The sequence below is a fragment of the Xyrauchen texanus genome, chromosome 7 (assembly GCF_025860055.1).
Source record: "Xyrauchen texanus isolate HMW12.3.18 chromosome 7, RBS_HiC_50CHRs, whole genome shotgun sequence".
Taxonomy (NCBI): Eukaryota; Metazoa; Chordata; class Actinopteri; order Cypriniformes; family Catostomidae; genus Xyrauchen; species Xyrauchen texanus.
In genome coordinates this window covers 31644896-31667935 of record NC_068282.1, presented here as the reverse complement: position 1 = coordinate 31667935, position 23040 = coordinate 31644896, and the positions used below count along the sequence as shown (strand labels likewise).

At 43.1% G+C, this 23040-nt stretch overlaps 1 protein-coding gene across 3 annotated transcripts in view; it reads right to left on the bottom strand.

The window, feature by feature from the left end:
* The window catches only part of usp43a (ubiquitin specific peptidase 43a), a 223712-nt gene that overhangs the window by 140020 nt on the left and 60652 nt on the right, over positions 1–23040 (bottom strand). The window lies entirely within an intron of this gene.

Here is a 23040-nt window from a genome sequence, read left to right as displayed (position 1 = left end):
TTTATTACTAGCTTTACAAAAGAACATAATAGACGCAGTTTGTGAAAAGAAACAAAAACTGATTGGAGTGCAGGTGTTGTGAAAGCTGAAAGTCCTATTAGTTTATGACACCATCCTGTCACATTTGGAAAAACAAAGCGAATCAGACATTCAAAACAGAATAGCTAGGAGCAATGTGCCAGTCCATGGCATGTTGTACTCCTACCATTACGAGGACTCTCCATAGGCATAATGATTTTTATACAGTATAAACTATCAATTCTATCCCATAACCCAAGCCCTAACCTAACCATCCAGAAAACTTTTGGTATTTTTACATTTTCAAAAAAACAGTGTTTAGTATGTTTTCAAAGCTGTTTCAATTACAGGGATACTAGGGGTGTCCTCATAAACCACAAATACATACTCACACACACACACACACACACACACACATATGTTGGTGCGGCTATCCTCATGACGACTCTTCATAGACATAATGATTTTTACACTGTATAAACTATAGATTCTATCCCCTAACCCAACCCCTAAACCTAACCCTCACAACCTTGTTTAGCATGTTTTATAAGCGATTTGAATTTTGGGGACAATATAAATGTCCTCATAATCCACATTTATAGCATAATGCCCTTGTAATTATCCATGATCACACAGGAAGTCGGCATGCTGTTTCCAAAAGTTCCAGTACCCTAGGATGGTACAACAGTATGCTGACTCACTGAAATGCCCAATATCCCATCGGACATATTTGGAACGGCTCAACAACAATTACTTTCCCTCATGGAACGACTGTTAGCGCGTTGCGTCAGTTGCAGTTTGAATCCCTATTCAAACAAGGAAGTAATTATTTGTATATACAATCATGAGTGTGATAAGGAGGTTGCATTTTTATCCCTAACATTGCATTTTGTCTCTACTAATGATTAGGGTTAGATTTGAGTTTTGATTGGGGGGTAGATTAAAAAAAAAAAAAATTTCTCTTCACTGTTTTACACCCTGTTCAGCTGAAAATAATTATTTTTACAACTGGCTTCTGGCGACTTCTCCTGGATATAAATGGATGTCACACTTGTTTATATGCTCTGAAACACTTACCACTTTAGACTCTATTTCAAATTCGGTCAACGTATACCGATTTCGGCTAATGAACAAACGGCGCACACACTATCTGATTTTTATGTGAGATCAGGCTGAATAATCAGTTTGTAACCTAAAAAAAATTATTCGTAAACCACCCAAACCTTGTGACACACACACAAGACATTATGAAGAACAGTCAGAGAGGATGAAAGTTCATTCTGAATGGATGGAGGGGAAAAATGCAAAAACAGTCAGCTAAATTACTTTTGGGGAACTATGTGACAGAAAGACTGCTACCAAGCATTGGTGCTAACAAAGCCATATTCACACTGAGTCTGAGACCCGATAACAACCCTTTTGCCAGTGCTGCTCTAGAGCAGTGAAACAGGAAACCTTGTCTGTTAGTAGGACTGGCACACTATGAGAGAAAAGAACATCTGTTCTTGGAAAAAAAGAACAGATGCATCTAGTGAACAAGACTGGGCAGTCTCTATCAATTCAATTCAATTCAATTCAATTCAATGGGCTTTACTGGCATGAAAGTTTCAAAATCAATGTTGCCAAAGCATCAAATAGAATAAATAAAATAAAAGCAAAGTACATTTTATCCAATAACTTGGACAGTATATAATATAATTATTAGTAATATATAAAAAACAATAATATATATTACTATTATTATTTATTTCACCACATCATATTGTGTGTGTGTGTGTGTGTGTTTGTCCAGATCTTTCACTGTCCCTCAGGTTGTGGCATGTTGATAAATATTGGGCAGCTAGATATGCCCGTCTCCTTCTCCTAGGAGTATTTTTAATTTTGAGAGGTAATTTACTTCTTTAAAGTCTGAAGTTTCAGAGTTAAACGTGTAAACTTAGGTAAACATTCCTTATATCACTGAATGTTTCACTTTTTAGGAGGAAGTGCATTTCTGTCTCGAACTCACCTGTAGAACAGTGACCACATATTCTGTTTTCTTTTGATTGCTATGATTTTTTGTGTCTTCCATTTTCAATTGCCAATTTGTGGTCACTGAGCCTGTATTTGGTTAGGGTCTGTCTCTGTTTTCTATCTCTGACAGTAAAGTGATATTTTGCCAACACATACTCTCTGTTTAGGGCCAGATAACATTCTAATCTAATTTGGCTTTTAGTTTCTTCTTCCCAATGTTCCAAATAGGTTTCTTTGCATTGCGTTATAATTTGGTTTACTCTGATTGGTGTTTGGAAAACAGTGTTGATGTGAGACTGGTCAAGTGTGTTTGAGGGGGGACAATTAGTCTTAGCACCAACTGATGTAGGGGATTATTTTATGGGCTCAGCTCTTGGATTTGGAGGGCTTTAGATTGAAGGGGGTCTCGGGGCTGGATTTAAGGTGAGTAAAACATTTAAGTTCTCTCTTTTGAATGCTAATTATCAGTGGGTATCTGCTCTTCATTCATTTGTTGGTGTATTTCTGTGTACATGTTAGATGTATAGATACATGTAAATATTCTGTTTGGTGTTTGTTCCAACGTGTATAGCTATGATGACTGAGTGGACCCCATACTTCACTAGCACAATAGGCTGGATGACACTATCAAATATTTTCAGCCAGATTTTAATTGGAATTTGGAGATTGTGAAATGTTCTCTTAATTGCGTTTAGGGCTCTCTCTCTCTCTCTCATTCTGTCTTTATCCAATCGAAACATTTTAGTACAGCTTGATAATGTTGCTTTCAGTGCCACGGTTTGATAGTGAGGGCCTAAAATAGTGTTGGCTTGCTAGCAGCAATAAGCAGCATTGTGATGTCAGTCACACAAAACCAGAAATATAAGATAATCAAATGATGCTTGCCACAACATTACCATAACATTATCTAATTTCCATTAATTTCCATTCTAATTTCCTGGCAACAGTAGTTGCAGAATTCTAGAAAACTCAACTCAAATGATTAAATGTCCACATATCTACTCTTCTCATTATAGAACTTGGGGATGAAAGAATGTTTTGGGAATGTGTTACTGCCTTTAAAGCGATGCAAGGTCAAATATATACCCATCACCAGCATCAGCAAAACAATAGAAACCGCTAGACCACACAGATACTCATGGGTATTAGATATCAGAATGTTTCATTTAGCAGACAAAATTCAGCAAAAGACCTCGCACTTGCAATAAAACAGTTGCTGTTAACAATGACTATCCTCTGAATTATTCACTTCAGAGTCACTGAGGATGCCCGTGAAAACTGGATCTATCCTTTCCTAAACATTAATGCCTATTGTGGTGACTTCTGATTCATATACAATACTGTCATACACAGAATACTGTATTCACTTTCTTAAATGTTATGACTTCAAGGATTCAGCCTTCCATAATAAGTTTGGCTTGGGGAATAAGTAAAGTAAGTGAGTGAAGAGATGTGAGGAAGTAAAGGAAGAGTTGCAAGGCAGTGAGGAAAGAGCTGTGAGCAAATGAAAGAGGAGTTGTGATGAAGTAAATGAAGACTCATGAGGAGATAAGGGAAGAGTTGTGAGGAAGTGAATGGAGAGGTGTGAGGAAGTGAGAAATGAGCTGTATGAAAAGGAGAGAAGAGTTTGAAAAAGGGAAGAAAATATTGTGGGGACTGTGATGAATTAATGGAATAGCTGTGAGGATATTAAGGACGAGTTTTGATGAAATGAGGGAAGAGTTGTGAGCAAGTGAGGAAAGAGCTGTAAGGAAGTGAGAGAAGAGTTTGTAGAAAGTGGGGAAAAAGCTATGATGAAGTGAAAGTAGAGCTGTGAGGAGGTGAGGAGAGGGCTTAGAGAAAGGGAGGAAAGAGTTGTGAAATAGGGAAGGAAGGGTTATGAAGAAGTGAGAGAAAAGTTGAGAGGAAGTGAAAGAAGAGTTATGAGGAAGTGAGGGAAGTGTTGTGAGGAAGTGAAGGTAGAGGAGTGTGGACATGAGGAAAAAGCTTTGAGAAAGGGAGGGAAGTGTTGTGAGAAAGGAAAGGAATAGTTGTGAGGAAGTGAAGGGTGGGTTGCAAAGAAGTGGAAGAAGTAAAGAAAGAGTTTTAAGGAAGTGGTGGAATGGTGAGGAAGTAAAGGAAGAACGGTGAAGAAATGAGACAAGAGTTGCAAGGTGGTGCAGTTGTGGTCCTTAAAAATGCACGCCTTTCAGGTGATCATACGCAACCCATCACGCAATCTCACACAGTCTGCCGGGCTTCTTGGAATTTAAATGCACGTGTTACGCTTCTAATTTCCACCAGGTGGTGCACGGAAGGTCAAATAGATCAAGATTCTCACTTGAACTGTCAGATCCTGCTGGTAGACGATGATGGCAGGGGAGAAGAAGAACTTACCCCTACAGGAGGATGGGACCAAAACTGGTGGTGTAGGGGTGGTGAAATCAACTGCAGGTTTTATAAAGCAGATGCTGGATTATGATTGGATTGGAGATGCCTGAAATAAATGAATATTTATTATAATAATAATAATTAATTATGGCTGTCAGTAGATTACAAATTAATTGCAACAAATCGTATTATTTTTACACGTGAATGCACTCAGGTCCTTCATAAGCAAAGAAAACAAAAAGTGTTGGGTTCAGAAAATCATTTGGACTGCACTCGTTGTGAAATGTAGGCTACGAACATATAAAGCTAGCAAAATATAGATTTCACAAACAGTGTTCTTTACGTGTGTGGCAGCGGGGGCCTGGTCGAGGCTTTTGCACAACCAACAGGGTGAGGGTAATCGATTACGAAAGAAATCCACACTGATCTGCAGATGGTACACTGCAGATGTTGCCTGGTGGAACGATTTAATAAAACTCTGAAGATTACGATTCATAAGTTTATACAAGAAGATGCTAGAAATTAGGATAAGTGGATAGAGCCCCTATTGTTTACATTGCGAGTGTTCCCGAAAGCCTTCACCGGGTTTTCTCCGTTTAAGTTGCTGTATGCTTAACGTCACACAGGAGATGTGGGAGGAGGGACCTTCAACTAGTAAAAATGAAACTCAATACATCCTTGATCTTAGAGCAAAACTCCACAAACTCTATGCATTTTGCTAGTTTTTAAATTATTTTCATTTTATAATCTGGTGAGATTTGATACACCGAGCTACATATTTGTTTTTTGAGGTAAACATGGCAAAGAAGTCAAAATCCTTGGGCTCTAGAGACATTAAAAGACACTTTCGTGCTCAAGCTGAAACCTGAGACGAGCCCCTGAAAACGGAACGATTATCTGGAGTCATCGTAAAGGGAATTATCCGCTAATACGCTAGCAACCAAGATAAATGTGGAAAGCATTTTGGAAAAACTGGTCGGTCTTGAAAATAGGAGCCAATGAAATAACGAACGGATTGTTGGAATTCCTGAGCATGAAGAAGGCAGAGATATGGGGAAATTCCTAGATGAGCTCTTCCTGAGTCTGCTCGACATAACAAGCCATAATCTGGAAATCGAGCAAACTTACAGAGTCGCAGATGTGGGAGAAAGGCCCCGATCAATTCTGGCCAAATTTCTGAGATCATCCGATAAAGATCTCATGTTACCACAGGCGAGGAGCAAAGGAAAGCTTTCTTGGAAGAATCACAATATTTTCTTGTTCCTGGACTTTGCGAAATTGACAAGAGAGATATGTGATCGATTCAAGGAATGTAAGAAACTAACATCAATGGAAGATTGCTTTTGCACTGATGCTTCCTGCCAAACTGAGAATAGATAATAAGTATGGCGCAAAGTATTTATGTGTCCCAAGCAAGCACTGTCCTTCATAGAAACAATGGGTGAGTAAACCATTTGGTGTTTCTCATGTAAGTGGATTGACTCGCTGTACTTACTCTTGGCTGTCTGAGAAAGCTGAGCACCATTTTTGTTTCGTTTGTGTTGATTCCACCTAACGACTGGAGTTTGTTTTGTGGAATAACACTCCTTCAAGAAACTTCTGCATTGATGGAAGTTCACTTTTGCACTGAAGTTCCCAGCCAGATTGAGAATGGATACTAAGGATGACCGCAAAATATCTACATGTCCACACAAAGGATGTCTTTTTTAAAGTTGACGGACTGAGAAACTCAGGGTGTATTTTTTTTTATGCGGCCTCCGAGTGAATAATACACTTACAATAATACACTCCTGTTTTTTTTTTCTTTTTGTACTGGTTCCGCCTGGTGGCTGGAGTTTGTTTTGTGGAATAACACTGCTTCGGGACAGTTGTGGATGAATCATTACATTCTTTGTGCTTATGCCTCCTGTTAGCTGGAGTTTGTTTTAGTGGAGTATTTTTTGCGGGACATTGGAATGATTACGTCATCTGCTGCACTCATAAACAGCCAGCTTACTGAACACTTGTTTCTCTGTCTGAGGAAACTGAAAAGATTTATATCGGCTGGAGTTTATTTTGTGTAGGAACACACCTTCGAGACAGTTCTGTGAATTAATCTACATGTTCTTTGTGTTTATTCTGCCTGTTGGCTGGGGTTTGTTTTACAAAGTATTTTCTGTTATGTAATTTTATCTCACAAAATTTGTGCAGAAGCACATTGAGCAATCCGATGGCAAAGTTGTCGCGGGGCCCTCTTAGGTTTACATGGGGAGAGGGATTAATGATTTAGCAGATTATTGTTTTGGCTAATATATACACACCTAACGCTGATGATCAGGGCTTTTTTATAGATCTTGAAAGAATGTTGCAAGCCGCTGGCACCACTCATGATAAAATATTGGGAGGAGAATTTCATCTTTTGATGGACTCAGTCCTTGATCATATTGAAGCAAGATTGTGTAAGCAACCTAGAGCAACAATGTGACAAAAATCACAGAATGTGTAAAAATCTTGGTCTTGCAGATATTTGGCAACTTTTGAGCCCATCAGGTAGGGACTATACATTTTTTTCATCAGTCCATAAGACTTATTCTAGAATAGATTTTTTTTTAGATATCTAAGTCCCTCATTTCATCTGTCATGGATTGCTCAATTGGAAACATCTTAGTCTTATATCATGCCCCTGGTGAGTTTAGAGATGTTGCCACATACAGACAAAAATAAATCATATAGTTGGCCCTTTAATGTATCCCTTTTGCAAAATCCTGATTCCCAACAAATGTTAAAGACTGAAATCAATGTTTACTCAGCATCCTCTGTGGGCATGGCTTTGGAGGCACTTAAGGCGGTTCTTAGGGGTCGGATCACATAGTATGCCTCATTCATTAAAAAATACAAAGCACGAGAACTCGTGGAGTTGGAAGGGAATATTAAACGTTCAGAGGCAGAGGTGAAGCGCCAAATATCGTCTGATGGCCTCAGAAGACCATTTCCGATTGAAATACAGATATAATTATTTGCTGCAGAAAGTGACATTTTGGTTATTCAGGGCAAGACAGTCATACTTTGAGTTGGGGGACAAAGCAGGGAAGCTTTGGCTAGATTAATAAAACCGAGAGAGTCTTTTTCTACCATTCCCTCAGTGACATCTGCTGGTGATGAAATTTTTACCTCGGTCATTGACATTAATAATGCCTTTAAAGAGTTCTATCTTGATCTTTATAGTTCCACGTCTTCGTCTACTGATGGAGATATTTGAAAATTTGTGGAACCATTAGAACTCCCTAAATTGACAAATGAGCAAAAAATTCTATTGATTCTGAGATAAACTTGGAGGAGCCTGATGAGGTAATTAAGGCCTTACCTACAGACAAGGCTCCAGGGCCAGATGGTTTTGCAGCTGAATTTTTTAGATCTTATGCTACAGAATTGGCTCCACTTTGTTTATACAGAACCATTAAAGAGTGGAAAGCTTCCCCCAACCATGACACAAGCCCGGATCAGTCTGATTCATAAAAAAGACAAATTTTGGCTAACCGATTAAGTAAAGTTATGACATCTCTTACAGTATACATAAAGATCAGGTGGGGTATATTCGGGGCCATAGCTCTTCTGATAACATTAGGCATTTCATCAATATCTTATGGTCAGTGGCAAATGATCAGTCTCCGGTCGATGCCATCTCACTTGACGGCGAAAATGCATTTGATATAGTAGAATGGGATAATCTTTTTAAGATTTTGGAAATGTATGGGTTCGGGAGTACATTTATTGGTTGGATTAAGCTACTTTATAGACACCCTGTAGCAGCGGTACAAACAAATGGATTCATTTCTGATTTTTTTACTCTGAATAGGGGCACTTTTGCAGGTTTGCCCTCTTTCCCCATTATTGTTCTGTCTTGCCCTGGAACCATTACCAGCCACGATAAGAAAGGAGGATGATTTTCCCGGGGTGGTGGTGGGAGGTAACATAAACTTTTGCTTTATGTAGATAATATTTTATTATTCATCTCTAACCCCACTAGATCTATGCCTCCACAGAATTATTAATTCCTTTTCTAAGTTTGCAGTATATAGTCAATTGGTATAAATTCAAAGCTTTTACTCTAACAGCGCACTGCCCAGTAAACAGCTTTTCAGTCAGGCGCTTTCCAGTGGACCAAACAGGTTATTAAGTATTTGGGCATTTTATTCCCAGAACAATTGTGTGATTTAGTTAATAGTTAATTAGTACATTTTGACCCCTTAATAAAAAGTTTTTTTGAGCGATGTTGACAGGTGGGCTTCATTACATTTATCTATGATTGGGGAAGCTAATGTTATTAAAATGAATTGTATTCCAAAATTAAATTACTTGTTACAGTCTCTCCCTGTAGATGTCCCCCTCTCTTATTTCATGCAATTTGATAGCATAGCGAAGTCCTTCATTTGGAATGGTAACATCCCAGATTACATTTCAATAAGTTATATAGGCCGATTGACAAATGTGGGCTAGGCCTACCCAAGATTTTATTATTGTGCAATCGGTCTCAGACATTTGGCTCATTGGTTGCTTCCAGCTGAGAGAGCCCCTCCCTGTTCTGTATAGATCAGGAAGTTCTTGCCCCTATCTCGCCATTGCAAAGGCTTTCTATCAAACTAATTGGAGAATTTAAGTTACAGTACATCCCGTTATCTTGTATTTGCACTCGGTAAGGACAAAAGTGTCAAGACTGTTTAATTTTTTTTAAATGTTGCCTCGAGCATATGGCTGAATTCCAAATTATGTATCAACAAGTCCCCTTTTAGCTGAGTGGATTGGGAGGGGGGGTTACTACACTCGGTGACCTATATGAGAGAGGAATTTTGAGATCCTTTCAAAATTTGGTTCAACTTTTTGGGATTCCCAGATCTCAATTCTATAAGTATATACAGCTGTGCCACCTGCTCTGTACTGTTTTTGGGAGTAGTTTACACCCCCCTAAAGTGGCAGATACTCTGGGAGTGGTGATTACTGCTTTTGGAAAAGGTCATGAGTCATTAGTGTATTACCCCCTGAAAATTCAGAGTCTGGGGGACGGAACTTCAACTTCTATTAAGAGATTATGGGAGAAAGATCTAAACTTGGCATTGGAGGAGGGAGTGTGGGCTAGGATTCTAAAAAACATCAAGTCTGCATCTAGAGATGCAAGGGTTCACCTTATGCAATTTCATATTTTACATAGAGTCTACTGGACCCCCTCTAGATTGCAAAGGCTTGGTCTTAAAGACACCTGCTGGTGATGTCAACCAGGAGATGAGACACAACCCAGTCTTTTGGGGATGTGTTAAGATTCAAAAATTTTAGTTGAGATTTATGTGCAAAGTTTTGGCCTCTCAAATTTTATTTTGCCCCAGACTCTGTGTTTTAGAAGACGGGGCAGTCAATAATTTGGAGAATAAGCAAGTGAAAAACTGCATCCTAACTAGTATTATGATTGCCAGACAGATTATTTTAAAGAGTTGGAAGTCAGCCGGAGCACCCCTATTTCAGGAGTGGTGTTCAGAGAGGGTCAAAAATATAGATTCTGCATGTTTATGTTTTGTAGTTCTTTATTTATTAGATTAGTCAATAAAAAATGTTAATCACAAAGAGAAGAATCTAGACAGCAAGTGACTATAATGGATCAATAAAGTTGATTTTGTGTTAAGTAAAAAAAAAGAAAAAAAAAGAAAAAAAAGAATGTCAGAACCCCCTGTATAAAAGGGGTACTCGGGTACGTGAGTTTGCACCGTGAGATAAAGTACTCATATTAATCCCCACATCGAGCTCCAAATTACTCGCTAAATGGCAAAGACTCTTTGAGGTCAAACGTCGAGTGGGAGATCTCGATTATGAGGCAAAGCGAACTGATAGAGGGGGTGCACGCCAAATATCACCCTTGTGGAGACCAATGTCACTTATGGAGACCACCTCACCATATCAAGTCATAGAGGTTGCCAAGTTGCAACAAGAATTTGCAGTCGTGTTTCCCCTCTGCTGTGTTGTACAGATCTAATCCAGCACCACATCGAGACTAAGCCAGGGGTAGTGGTACGTAGCCATCCCTACCAACTGCCTGAACACAAAAAAAATTGCTCGGGAAGACTTGAATGCAATGGTCATATGGGAGTAATAGAGGAATCCCACAGCGATTGGTCCAGCCCGGTTGTTCTGGTTCCTAAGGGCAACAGGTCTGTACGGTTCTGTGTGGATTATAGAAAAGTCAATGCGGTGTCTAAGTTTGACGTTGTCAGTTTGTTTGGGGCCCCGGCTACGTTTCAGCGCCTCATGGACCGAATCCTCAGACCACATTTGGCTCATGCAGCATCTGAGGGCGGTTCTGAGTTCGCTGCGATGGGCGTGACTCACAGCAAACCCCAAAAAGTGTGTAATTGGGTGGGTAGAAGTATGGTATTTGAGTTTCCACTTGGGCTATGTGCAGGTGCACCCCCAAATAGACAAAACTGCATCGATTGTGACCTGCCTGAGACCAAAGACCAAAAAGGGGGGGTGAGACATTTCCTGGGGCTGGCTGGCTATTATAGGAGTTTTGAGCCTAATTATTCGAATGTCTCCAGCCCGCTGACTGATCTCACTAAAAAGGGAGCTCCAGAACCAGTCCAGTGGACAGAGCAGTGTCAACAGGCATTTATGAGAGTTAAAGCCACATTTTGTAGGGGGGGTGCTTTTATGTTCCCCGATTTCTCTCTGCCTTTTGTGTTGCAGATGGACACTTCAGACAGAGGGCTGGGGGCGTTGCTCTCGCAGGTGGTGGAGGGGGAGGAGCGCCCGGTGCTGTACATTAGTCGCAAGCTCTAGCTGAGGGTGGACTAATTTCAGCATTGTTGAAAAGGATTGCGTAACCATCAAGTGGGTGGTCCTCACTCTCCGGTACAACCTGTTGGGGTGGGCCTTCACTCTCTGCTCAGATCATATCCCACTCCAATGGCTCCGCCGCATGAAAGATACCAACGTGCAGATCACCCGTTGGTATCTGGCTCTTCAGCCATTTAAGTTCAAGGTGGTCCACAGACTTCCTGTCCAGAAATGGGGGGAGTGATAGAAAGGCTGGATTTCCCCGGCCTGAGTCAGGCGGTGGGGATATGTGGCAGCGGGGGTGTGGTCGAGCATCCGTCCGGAAAAAGAGAAAGCGATAAAACTGAAGGGTGCATACAACTGAGCCAGTTTATGATTAACACCTGTTTCAAACTGCAGTGAGCTAGGGGAGAGCGGTATAAAGGACCACACCACCAGAGACGTTTTGTGAACCTGAAGTGTAATTATTAAGCTGATGTGTTATTGTAAAACTGATGTGTTATTGTGAAGTTGTAAGCGCTGAAGTTAATTAATTAAAAACCCTTACCTGTGAGTGGAAGAAACCAGTTCCTGTGTCCACCTTCCCCTCCTAAACCTGAAGTTTGTTACAACGTGTCTCACTCACACAAAAACACAGATTCCTTATTTCTTAAAATAATGCACAGAAATGTAAATCTGCATTAAATAATATAACAATTTCCACTTGAATAAACAGTCGATTCCTAAATATGTAAATTATGTTTTGCCACTGCTGTCCTCTGATGGACTTCTCATTAACATTTCTGATCAACAGATCAAGGAGCATGTCTGACTGTTGCGTGTATTTATTGAACACCCTTCTTATGAATGTTCTGCCCAGTTCTTGGAAATCAAGGCTAATTGATTTAATTATGTTATATGTTATGTTATATGTTATGTTAATGGTGTTAAACATACTTAAATAATTTCACGTGTATTAATGCGTTAACTTTGCCGGCTCTTTAATTTAAGTTTTCATTCATTACAAACCGACAGGTGCAGACCTCAAGCTTATATTATCAGGTTGACTAAACCATTATCAGGTTGACTGTTCATAAAATTAAACACAGCATCCCCTACTGATCATGTACCTCCTGTGCCACCTGATACCGCATAAAATTACAGGATCCGTTTCTCTTTTACACACAGTTCCCCTTCTGTCGCTCTCTCCAAGTTGTGTCAGAGAAGCGACACTAGGGGTCTCTCTTGAGCGCCGATATCCACCTCTGATCTATGAAAAAAGGCCAATGAGAGTTGGCAGCCGGTATTTGCATGTCCCGCCCCCGGACATGCGGGTATTTAAGCGGCGCAAATACGGGAGTTCATTCAGAAAATTTCTTCGGAGCCGATGGTCGTGTCTGCAATTGCTGCGTGTTACACACCGAGTTCCTGTCATTCCTCTGCTGCATGCTGTTGGATTCCACTGCGCACAACAGTGGCTTTCTCCTGTTTGCACGGCTGTGCATTCCTGCCCCTGGGCGCTTCGACAGTGCAGATCATAAAAAGAACTCTCACGAGTCCTTTTTTCATAAAAGAGTGATTTTATTTAAGAGTAATTTCCTCTAAAAGAGCAAAACACAGCGGCGTTGAACGTCCTTTTAAGGACGCGTCTTTATAAAGATGCCTTTCCGCCCCTGTGTTGTTCCTGGATGCGGTAGAGTGCTCTCCGCTTCAGACGGCCACAGGCGTTGTCTCGTGTGTCTGGGTAGCGATCACACCGAGGCTGTGTTTGTGGATGGTTCATGTTCTCACTTCGAGAACATGACCATGACAACGTTGCGGTCACGGCTTGCTTACAACCGCACGGCCCATCGGACCACCCGCTCGTTGATTCCTGTCCGTGCTCGAGGCAGCGACATGCTTTCCAGCGTGGGCTTGGACTGGAACCCTCCATCCTCCCCACAGCCATCACAGCTGGACGACTGGTTCCTGGGGTCTGGGTGCCGCTCACAGCCTCGCCCCCCCCGGTCCCGTTTTTCCCGGAGGTGCATGATGAGCTGACGTCTTCGTGGAGAGCACCCCTCTCCACTCGTCACACCGCCACCTGCTCATCCGCCCTCGCCCCCCTCGACGGCGGAGCGCGCCACAGGTACACGGCGATTCCCCAGGTGGATAGGGCAGTTGCGCTCCATCTATGCCCCGGTAGCCCTACCACCTGGCAGGGCCGCCCTGTACTCCCTTCCCGGACCTGTAGAGCAACATCCTCGCTGACCGCGAAGGCCTACAGCGCCACTGGACGCTCCGCTTCCGCCCTGCATGCCATGGTTCTCCTGCAGGTCCACCAAGCCAAGGCACTACGTAACATGCACGGGGGTGGCCCTGATCCCGACACGCTGCAGGAACTGCGCTCAGTGACCGACCTCACCCTGAGAGCGACGAAGGTCACAGCGCAGGCGCTCGGGCAGGCGATGGCCACACTGGTGGTCCAGGAACGTCAGCAATGGCTGAACATGGTCGAGATGTGTGAAGCTGACAAGACTCGCTTCCTCAACGCCCCTGTCTCCAAGTTTGGCCTCTTCGGCGACACCGTCGAGGACTTCGCCCAGCAGTTCTCCATGGTGAAGAAACAGACGGAGGCCATTTCTCACATCATGCATCGCCGCAAGCCTGCCGCCACGGCCCATGCCCCGTATGCTCGCCGAGGGCATCCTCCCGCGGCCAGAAGACAAGCTCCTCCTCCGCCTCAACCCGGGCCCAGCTCTCAGCCCCAGCGTCCAAGAGTCCAAGACGTTAGCTCTGGAGGTGGTAAGACCACTCCGTCCCCCAGTGGAGGGCCGGGAGGAGAATCCTGTGTTTTTTCATTTGCCACCCAAATTCTCAATAAAAGAGCTATTTCCTTTGTCTCTGGGTCACATGGCCCGCAAATGCCGTTCTCACGGCACTCTGCTTTCAGGCCTCAACAGTCCCGGTTTCCTGGATGCGGTGTCTCCGCCCTCAGCCCCACAACTGTTCCCCGGCCGGCCGGTTCAGACGAGTCCAGAGGACGCCAGCATCAGACCTCCTCCTCAGTCACGAACCCGCCCCCCGCCAAGTGCGCGGAGCAAGGTAAGTGCTTTGAGTTTATTCTCAGCACTAGAGCCTCGGGACGCTACAGTGCCTCCCGACGCCGCGTTACCTGTTCCGCACCGCTGCGAAGCCCCGCCGGGTACGTCCAAAAACTCGTCCCCTTGGTGCCCCTAGCATGGAGCTTAGAGGCGTGGCTTTCACTGCACAGCCCGTCACGCTGGCTGCACCGGACCATTTGACTCGGTTACGCAATTCAGTCGGCCAGGCGTATCAGTACAAAGTCCTCCCCTTCGGCCTGTCTCTGTCCCCTCGCGTCTTCACGAAAGTCGCAGAGGCAGCTCTTGCCCCGCTCCGAGAAGTCGGCATACGCATACTCAATTACCTCGACGACTGGCTCATCCTGGCCCCCTCGCGAGAGTTACTATGCGCGCACAGAGACCAGGTGCTCAGCCACCTCAGCCGCTTGGGGCTTCAGGTCATCTGGGAAAAGAGCAAGCTCACCCTGGTCCAGAGCATCTCTTTTCTCGGTTTGGAGTTAGACTCAGTCTCAATGAAAGCATGTCTCTCCAACGAGCGTGCTCAGTCGGTGCTGAAATGCCTCGCTTCCTTCAAGCCAGGTGCCGTGGTCCCTCTAAAACGATTCCAACAGCTCCTGGGGCATATGGCATCCTCCGCGGCGGCCGCGCTGGGGTTGATGCATATGAGACCACTTCAGCACTGGCTCCAGACTCGAGTCCCGAGACGAGCATGGCGCCGTGAGCATGATTGAGCCTCCAAATTGGGTTGGGGTGCCGTGTGTAACGGGCGCGCAGCCGCAGGCCAGTGGAACCGAGGCCCGCTGCGTTGGCACATCAACTGCCTAGAGCTGCTGGCTGTTTTCCTTGCCCTGAGGAAGTTTCTCCCTTTAATTCGGGGCAAGCATGTCCTAGTCAGGACAGACAGCACCACGGTCGTAGCCTACATAAATCGCCAAGGCGGAGTACGCTCCCTCCACATGTCACAGCTCGCCCATCGTCTCCTCCTTTGGAGTCAGCAGCGACTCAAGTCACTGCACGCCACTCACATCCCCGGCAACCTCAATGTGATAGTGGACGCACTGTCAAGACAAAGCTTGCCTGGCGGAGAGTGGAGGCTCCATGCGCATGTACGCATTTCCCCCAGTGAGCCTTCTTGCACATGTGCTATGCAAGGTCAGGGAGGACGAAGAGCAAGTCATTCTGGTGGCCCCCTACTGGCCCACCCGGACTTGGTTCTCGGACCTCACGCTCCTCACGACAGCCCCTCCCTGGCGAATTCCCCTGAGGAAGGACCTTCTTTCTCAGGGACGGGGCACGCTCTGGCACCCGCACCCAGACCTCTGGAACCTCCACGTCTGGCCCCTGGACGGGATGCGGAAGATCTAGCCGGCCTACCATCGACCATCATAGATACCATCAACCAAGCCAGAGCCCCCCCTACCAGGCATCTTTACGCCCTAAAGTGGCGTCTGTTCGCAGACTGGTGTTCTTCCCGAGCTGAAGACCCACAGAAATGCGCGATTAGGTCAGTGCAGTGTTTCTACAGGAGAGGCTGGAGAGGAGGCTGTCCCCTCCACCCTCAAGGTGTATGTGCCACCATCGCGGCTCACCACGACACGGTAGACGGCAAGTCTCTTGGTAAGCATGACTTAATTGTCAGGTTCCTAAAAGGTGCCCGGAGGCTGACTCCCTCCCGGCCTAACCTGTTTCCCTCCTGGGATCTCTCGGTCGTCCTCTCGGGCCTCCAGAGACCCCCCTTCGAGCCACTAGACTCAGCTGGACTCAGGGCCCTCTCTCTCAAGACCGCCCTGCTGATCGTGCTCGCCTCCATCAAGAGGGTCGGGGACCTGCAAGCGTTCTCTGTTAGCGACACTTGCCTTTAATTTGGTCCGGCAGACACATACGTGATCCTAAGACCGCGACCGGGCTATGTGACAAGGTTCCTACCACACCCTTCAGAGATCAGGTAGTGAACCTGCAAGCGCTGCCCCGGGAGGAGGCAGACCCAGCCCTTTCGTTGCTATGTCCAGTACGTGCTTTACGTATCTATCTGGACCGCACACAGAGCACTAGACGCTCTGAGCAGCTCTTTGTCTGCTTTGATGGAACAGCGGAATGGGAACGCTGTCTCCAAACAGAGGCTTGCCCACTGGGTTGTCGACACCATTTCATTGGCTTATCACACCCAGGCCGTGCCCCCCCCCGCGGGTCCGAGTGGCTTACTCCACTAGGGGTGTTGCGTCCTCATGGGCACTGGCCAGGGGCACCTCCCTAGCAGACATCTGCAGAGCAGCGGGCTGGGCAACACCTAACACTTTTTCGATATTCTACAATCTCCGAGTTGAGTCAGTATCATCCCGTGTTTTCTCAGGTCCGAGCCCGTAGAACTCTGTAACACGCTGACGATCTGACCGGGTGAATCGCTTGCGTCTAGCGCCCTTTCCCTCAACCGAGGTAAAATAGTGCGTATCCTTTCCCAGGAGATCCCATCTTCGGGTTGCTGGTTGACTCCTTCCTAGCCTTTTGGGTCCGCAGTTCAGCGGAGGAACTCGCCGACCCAAGCCACTACAGGTACCCAAAGCTACCCTGTACTGGAATAGGTGCTCCACAGGTAAGGCCTCCTGCTCGGACTCCCCCTGTGTGTAATTCCGTGGTACTGTCCCCTCACGAGCGGACTCCCGTGTCTCCCTTAGGCAGTTACAGCTGCCTCGGTCGCCATGTTGTACGCTATCCCCCCTCTACGAGGTTGGATCTACCACCGCGCCAATGTTTCCACATAGGTCCTGACAGGCCATGTGAGGTATCTGCCACCCTTTGCCTCCCCTGCGGGGTAGGTGTGGCCTCCACAGGGTCTTCTCCGCCCTGAAAGAAGGGCTAAGACCCCCTTCCCTCAATGCGTGTAAGGGCCCCGGTCGCAGTTGCTCTATGCGAGAAACATAGAGAGAAAAGAGGCCCAGCCAGGCTGGCCCATTCCCAGGTTGGCGGCCATCACCTTGTTCCCCCCTCCAGGGCAACGATAAGGATTCTGATGGCTTGAATGGGGCATTGGGGAAGGGTACGTGCAGTCTGATACAGTTGGTCGTCCTGCACGTAAGAATACCTGCTCGCTCCTGTATCAGCAGTTCACGTACACGGCTAAGCACATGGCACTTTTATAAGTGGACCCCTAGTGTCGCTTCTCTGACACAACGTCTCGTTCCCTCCATCAGGGAACAGAGGCCACTTTAAAACTGTGTGTAAGAATTGTTTTAAGAATTGCAAAAATTTCAATTCTTAGTCATCAATTATGTTTTATCCGCTACGTCAAAATGTCTGCCACAGAAGACAAAGTATGTACTGCCCCCTGCCTGATAAGAGATGGAGATTTTAGGAAATCCACTGAGCTTCACAGAGTTCTGCTTCTTGCCTTTTTTCTCTCTTCTTATTTTCTCTCTGTGGAAAAAAGCTAAAACATTCTCACAACAAATGAATCAACTGAAACATGTTCAGTATTTTACTTTGCCTCAGTGGAGGCTTGAGACAGAGGAGCAACTGCACGTGTATTTTTCTTTATTTTTACTTTATACATTTTTTTTGAATGTATTCAAATGCATTTTGGAATGCCCAATTCCCAATGTGTTCTAAGTCCTCAAGTGGCATAGTGACTCGCCTCAATCTGGGGGACGGAGGACAAATCTCAGTTGCCTCCGCATCTGAAATGCTATTCTCCACGGCATCCATGCACAACTCACCATGCGGTTTACCAAGAGTGAGAAACACATTATAGCAACCATGAGGAGGTTAACCCAATGTGACTCTACCCACCCTAGCAACCGGGTCAATTGGTTGCTTAGGAAGCCTGACTGGAGTCACTCAGCATGCCCTGGATTTGTACTTGCGACTCCAGGTATGGTAGTCAGTGTCTTTACTTGCTGAGCTACCCAGGCCCCCTGCACGAGTCATTTTTAAATATGCACAGACCTTTACAACAATTCAGTGATAAAGGTGATTACTAATTGGTCAAGAATTCAAAGCTACACACAGCATTTGAATGTCAATGGGGACTTTAAGAAAGAAGAAAACAAGTGGCCTCATTTGTTAGGCTAGTGCTACTGTCCTTTTATATATTCACTAAAGTCACTAATCACAAATGAGTTACTAATGGCTCTCTAGCCCTCACAGCTTCATTTCAGACATACATAGCAGCAGTTAATTCAGGCTATTCACTTAGGGCTTACAATATCACAGCAAACACTGGCACTCACAGGAGAGAAAAATCCCTGACAGGCAATTCACTCTTAACCCATTCATCTCTGTGCGCTTATCTACATGTTGCTTTATTTATCTGTTTTGTGTTTCACTTAGTATTAAGAAGCATTTTGAGTGATGGGATAAGTGGATAGACAAGACACATTGTCAGACTGGTTGTAATGTGTCTCCTGTGACCACTTGTGTTTGGATTTTGAAGAGGAGTCACTCTGATTTCATGATGTGAATTCAGATTGAATGTCTCATTCATGTGTTACTGTATGACGATAAAGCATAGAAAAATACAGAAATAACTAATCTTAATTATACTTTAATTTAATCTAAGCACAAATGAATAATTCTGTCATTTTAGTGGAGCTAGCTGTGTAAAACTAGGCTCTGGATGTACATACTTTTTATCATGCAGTGGCATATTGACATCAGGCATGCTGAAGATGTTCTGTTAAAGCTGAAGTATGTAACTTTTTCAGTGTTAAAATATCTTCTATCCCAGCTAACAAGTAACTATTCATTGATAACTTTTCTCAAAAACTGTAAACACTGTTTCTGTGGCATTGTGGCAAATTCCTGTTTGTTTTGAGTGACACGCTTAGACCACACCCAACAAAGTTACACAACCAATTGCGTGAGTTAGGGGTTGGACTGTCTAACTGTTTGAACAACAGAAGATGAGGGGCGTATTTGGAAAGCTGTTTTGAAAGCATTCTTTAGTTTTGCAATTCCATTCAGTGGTGCTAGTGTCGAAGAAATTACATCCACTTTAAGTCTTGTGCATTTGTAAATATGTTCATTCTCAAATGTTCTAATTGGATTGCTATTTCCTTTTAAAGCCACTCATAGCCGGCAAAATTTTAAACTCTTGTTTTATTGAATTTACACTAAACCCACAATGTGGTGTTTTTGACCACCTACAAATGTGGTTGAAGTAGACAAATCTCAAAACATCATAGTTACACCATAATACAGGGCCTTATTCCACTCTTCCTATCACATCCCAGATTAGGGCTTAATTTCAGTGGTTCTAATATTCTGAGCTTTAACTGATTTGATATTCAGTGAGACAGGTCACAACCCTCCTTTCATTCACAGCTGGTGAGTGTTTCCAGGATTACCATTATTTTACCTGGCTCATGTATCATGAGTCAAAGAGCTGATTACAGCAGGATCTGCCTGACTTTACAGGCAGCACTGTCAAGCATTGCTCACAGATTTCTGTCACTTCTTTTTTTAGGTAAAAACATTTTATACAAATATTTTTTGTACAAAAGCGAAAGACATATTAGTCTGATGGTAAAGTTTTCATTAAGCATTCCAGGGGATCCGGGTTTATGTTCGGAGTATACATATTTTTATATAAGCTTAATTAGTGTATTACACAGCTGAACCTGCCCACCAGTGATCACCATGCATTTTAATCTATGGTGAAGTGCAGCTACATCATTTTGAAGACAGCAATAAAATATGATTGTATGGTGACTTCTCAATTCAAACAACTTATGAAAAGCAGTAAACCTTTAGTTTTTACAAGAAGTAGAACACTGAGTTCCACAACAGTTGCCACAACAGATTTAATGGACTGTTGTGTGGTAAAATGTGTGGTGTCAAAACAGAAATACATTTCCCCCTTTGCACCTGTCAAACTGTTTAAGAGGACTGCAGAGGAAAAGATAAAAAAATTCATCATAACAGAAACATGTCACCACAAACTGAAGAGTTTATAGATAATTGTACTACTAAACTAATACGGCAATTGAATAGTGATTATTAGTTTTCACTTAAATGCAACACAAAAAAATGCCACAAACAGCATCACACTTTTTTTGTTTAAAAGGAGGGAGCGATGATGTGGTTGGGGCATGTGGGTACATATCTGCACTATATTGTATGTGTCCGATGGATTTCTTTGCCCATTCTGACACTTATTATGTTTTTTTCAGCATCTCATGCCATGAGCATCACACTACTAAGACTAAAGACTAAAATAGTTTAAAATGGTTCACCATTTAAAAACACACCTCAAGTTAGGAAATTGAGTATCTTTGATCAATCATTGCTGTCATTTCCGAGTACTCATGTCCTGTATCGCATTTTGGACATTATTAATCAGAAAGAAATTTTCAAGAGATTCTGGTTGGACTGGATGATATTGCAAAGCCAATATTTAAAATTACAATAAAGCAGCTGGCTGCTGATAAATCAATCAATCAGATGATGAATTGAACAAACAGCAGAAATGTCTAGAAAATGCAGGAAATCCAGAAATTTCAATCACACGCTGGGTGAGAATATGCCTCCATGTACACACAGCTGGATATAGTGAGGAGGACTCAAACCCCTGCTAGGCGGGTAATCTCCAGACCTCTCTACGATACAGTTTGCCACCCAACCATCCTATACACCCCCACAGTGAATGTAATCCAGCTGAGATTAGAAGTGATTAACACACAGACATACATAAACTTACATCTCCAGTTCAGGAAGAGATAACTGAGGTGACAGTTTCATCTTCTCTCTTCAGGGGCCTCACACTTACCTGAAATAGTGTGTCTCTGGCCTCCATTCAATCAGAATAAACTACAGGTAAAGCTTAGTGGGTTACACTTTATAAAAAAGATCAATTACATGTACTTTTAGGACTAAGTATAGACAAAACACATTAACTAACCACACATTCAAACTTGAGTTATGACAGAAATTGTGTCACTTATGAATCTGTCCTGTGTCAGAGTAGTTGGCTTAACTATGCTTAGATTCAGAGAAAACGGAGTGTGAAAATTGCAAGTAACTTTAAAGTCAATTTTCTCATTTTTAGTGGTGGCATGGTTACTGCATTTCGCATTTGTAGGGCATAAAGGTTTTTATAGAAAGCTTTGTAATTTAAAATACATTTTGATTTTGGGAAGTTAAGAAGGTGTTCAGAAGAATATGAATTGTCTGTTTTTAATCAGTGAATTGTTGACTGCAACAGGGTTCCTGTTAGAGAAGTCACGAGTCAAGCAGGTGATGTAAAACTTGTAATAATTGCTCATCAAAGTGTTAATAGTGAACAAGTTTTGGAAATTAATAAACAAAATATAAATTAAATGAAACTGAGTTACTCAAATATCTCTATTTTATCACAGTATTTAAATAAACACAGGACTAAATATTACTGTATCGACAACCACTTTGCACATTAGCATACACTCAGAATTTCACAACACATTGACAGAGGAAAATATCAACATTAATGTGAATAACATTTTGAGATGTTTCACACAACATGAGCCAGAACACTAACATGTACAAGCAATGCTGTAAAGTAAAACAAAATTGACTCTCTTTAACTTTTACGCTGTCCACATGCAATTGTGAACAAACAACCATACATTTCTAACATAAATGAAATAATAAAAAAATTGTGCTATGCCAATTCACATGTTTAAATGAAACCTCTGACCCCTTTTCCACCTGGTATTATGATGTGTCTCAGACGATCCGTTCACATGTGGTCAGGTGAGACACATCACTGTTTACACCTGGTCTCTTAATGCGTCTCCTGTGAACACTTGTGTTCGGATTTGGAGAGGAGGGTCTAATTTTTTATGCCGACATACATCCATCACTATGTTATTGTGTTGGTGCATGATAATAACGTGCAAAATAGTTAGAAAAGACAAAGAAAACTTGGAGCTCTGATTCTTCCAGATGTGGCTGAAATTTAATATTAGCACAAACCCAACATGTCAAGCAGAATTATCTGCTATTTTATGGATTACCTGTATAAAAGGAGCTTCAGGGGTTTGTGATCTGTGTTGATATAAAAAACAATAAAGAAGATCCGTGAAGCTCTTGTAACTGTATAAGTGTGCTCTTTTTTAAAGTTTCTGATCGGACAGTAATTTCCTTTTAAACTGTTCATAAATGGAAAAATGTAAACACTTGTTTAAATGCAGCAGATGATTGACAGGTGATGGGTGCCAATTCACTGCTGCCAGGATGCATACAGGCCTACATACATTTACACTGTATGTAATGTATGCAATCTGGTCACATGCGTTTTTGACAACATTTGTATGTGTTTTCTGTGATCCGAGCACAAAACGTTTTAGACCCTGTTTAGACCTGTATTTAGGACTGAATACATTTGGTCATATCAATCTTAAACCTCTGGGGTCTGAGGGTGTTTTGGGCTCTGGAGAAGTTTTGACATTTGTGCTTTTTTCAGTTGCTTAAAAACATATTAATGGCTAATGTCTGAAAACACTGTATTCAGCACAAACTAGGCTACAATAATATGTGAGGAACATGTGTATATATGTTTGTATTTTTGAGAAAATAACCTTTATGCATGCTTTTTGAAAAAACAAAAATTTTAAGTCATTGAAATAAGGCCATATAACACATACTAAACATTTGTCCACACCTGAGGAGACAAAAGACCCCTCCCCTGGGCCTATCAATGAGGAATGTGACAGAAAGAGAATGAATGTGAGTAGACTTAATGATCAAAATCAAGTTTTAAGTTAAACATAATCAGACTATACATTTTCTTTACATAAAGACTTTACTT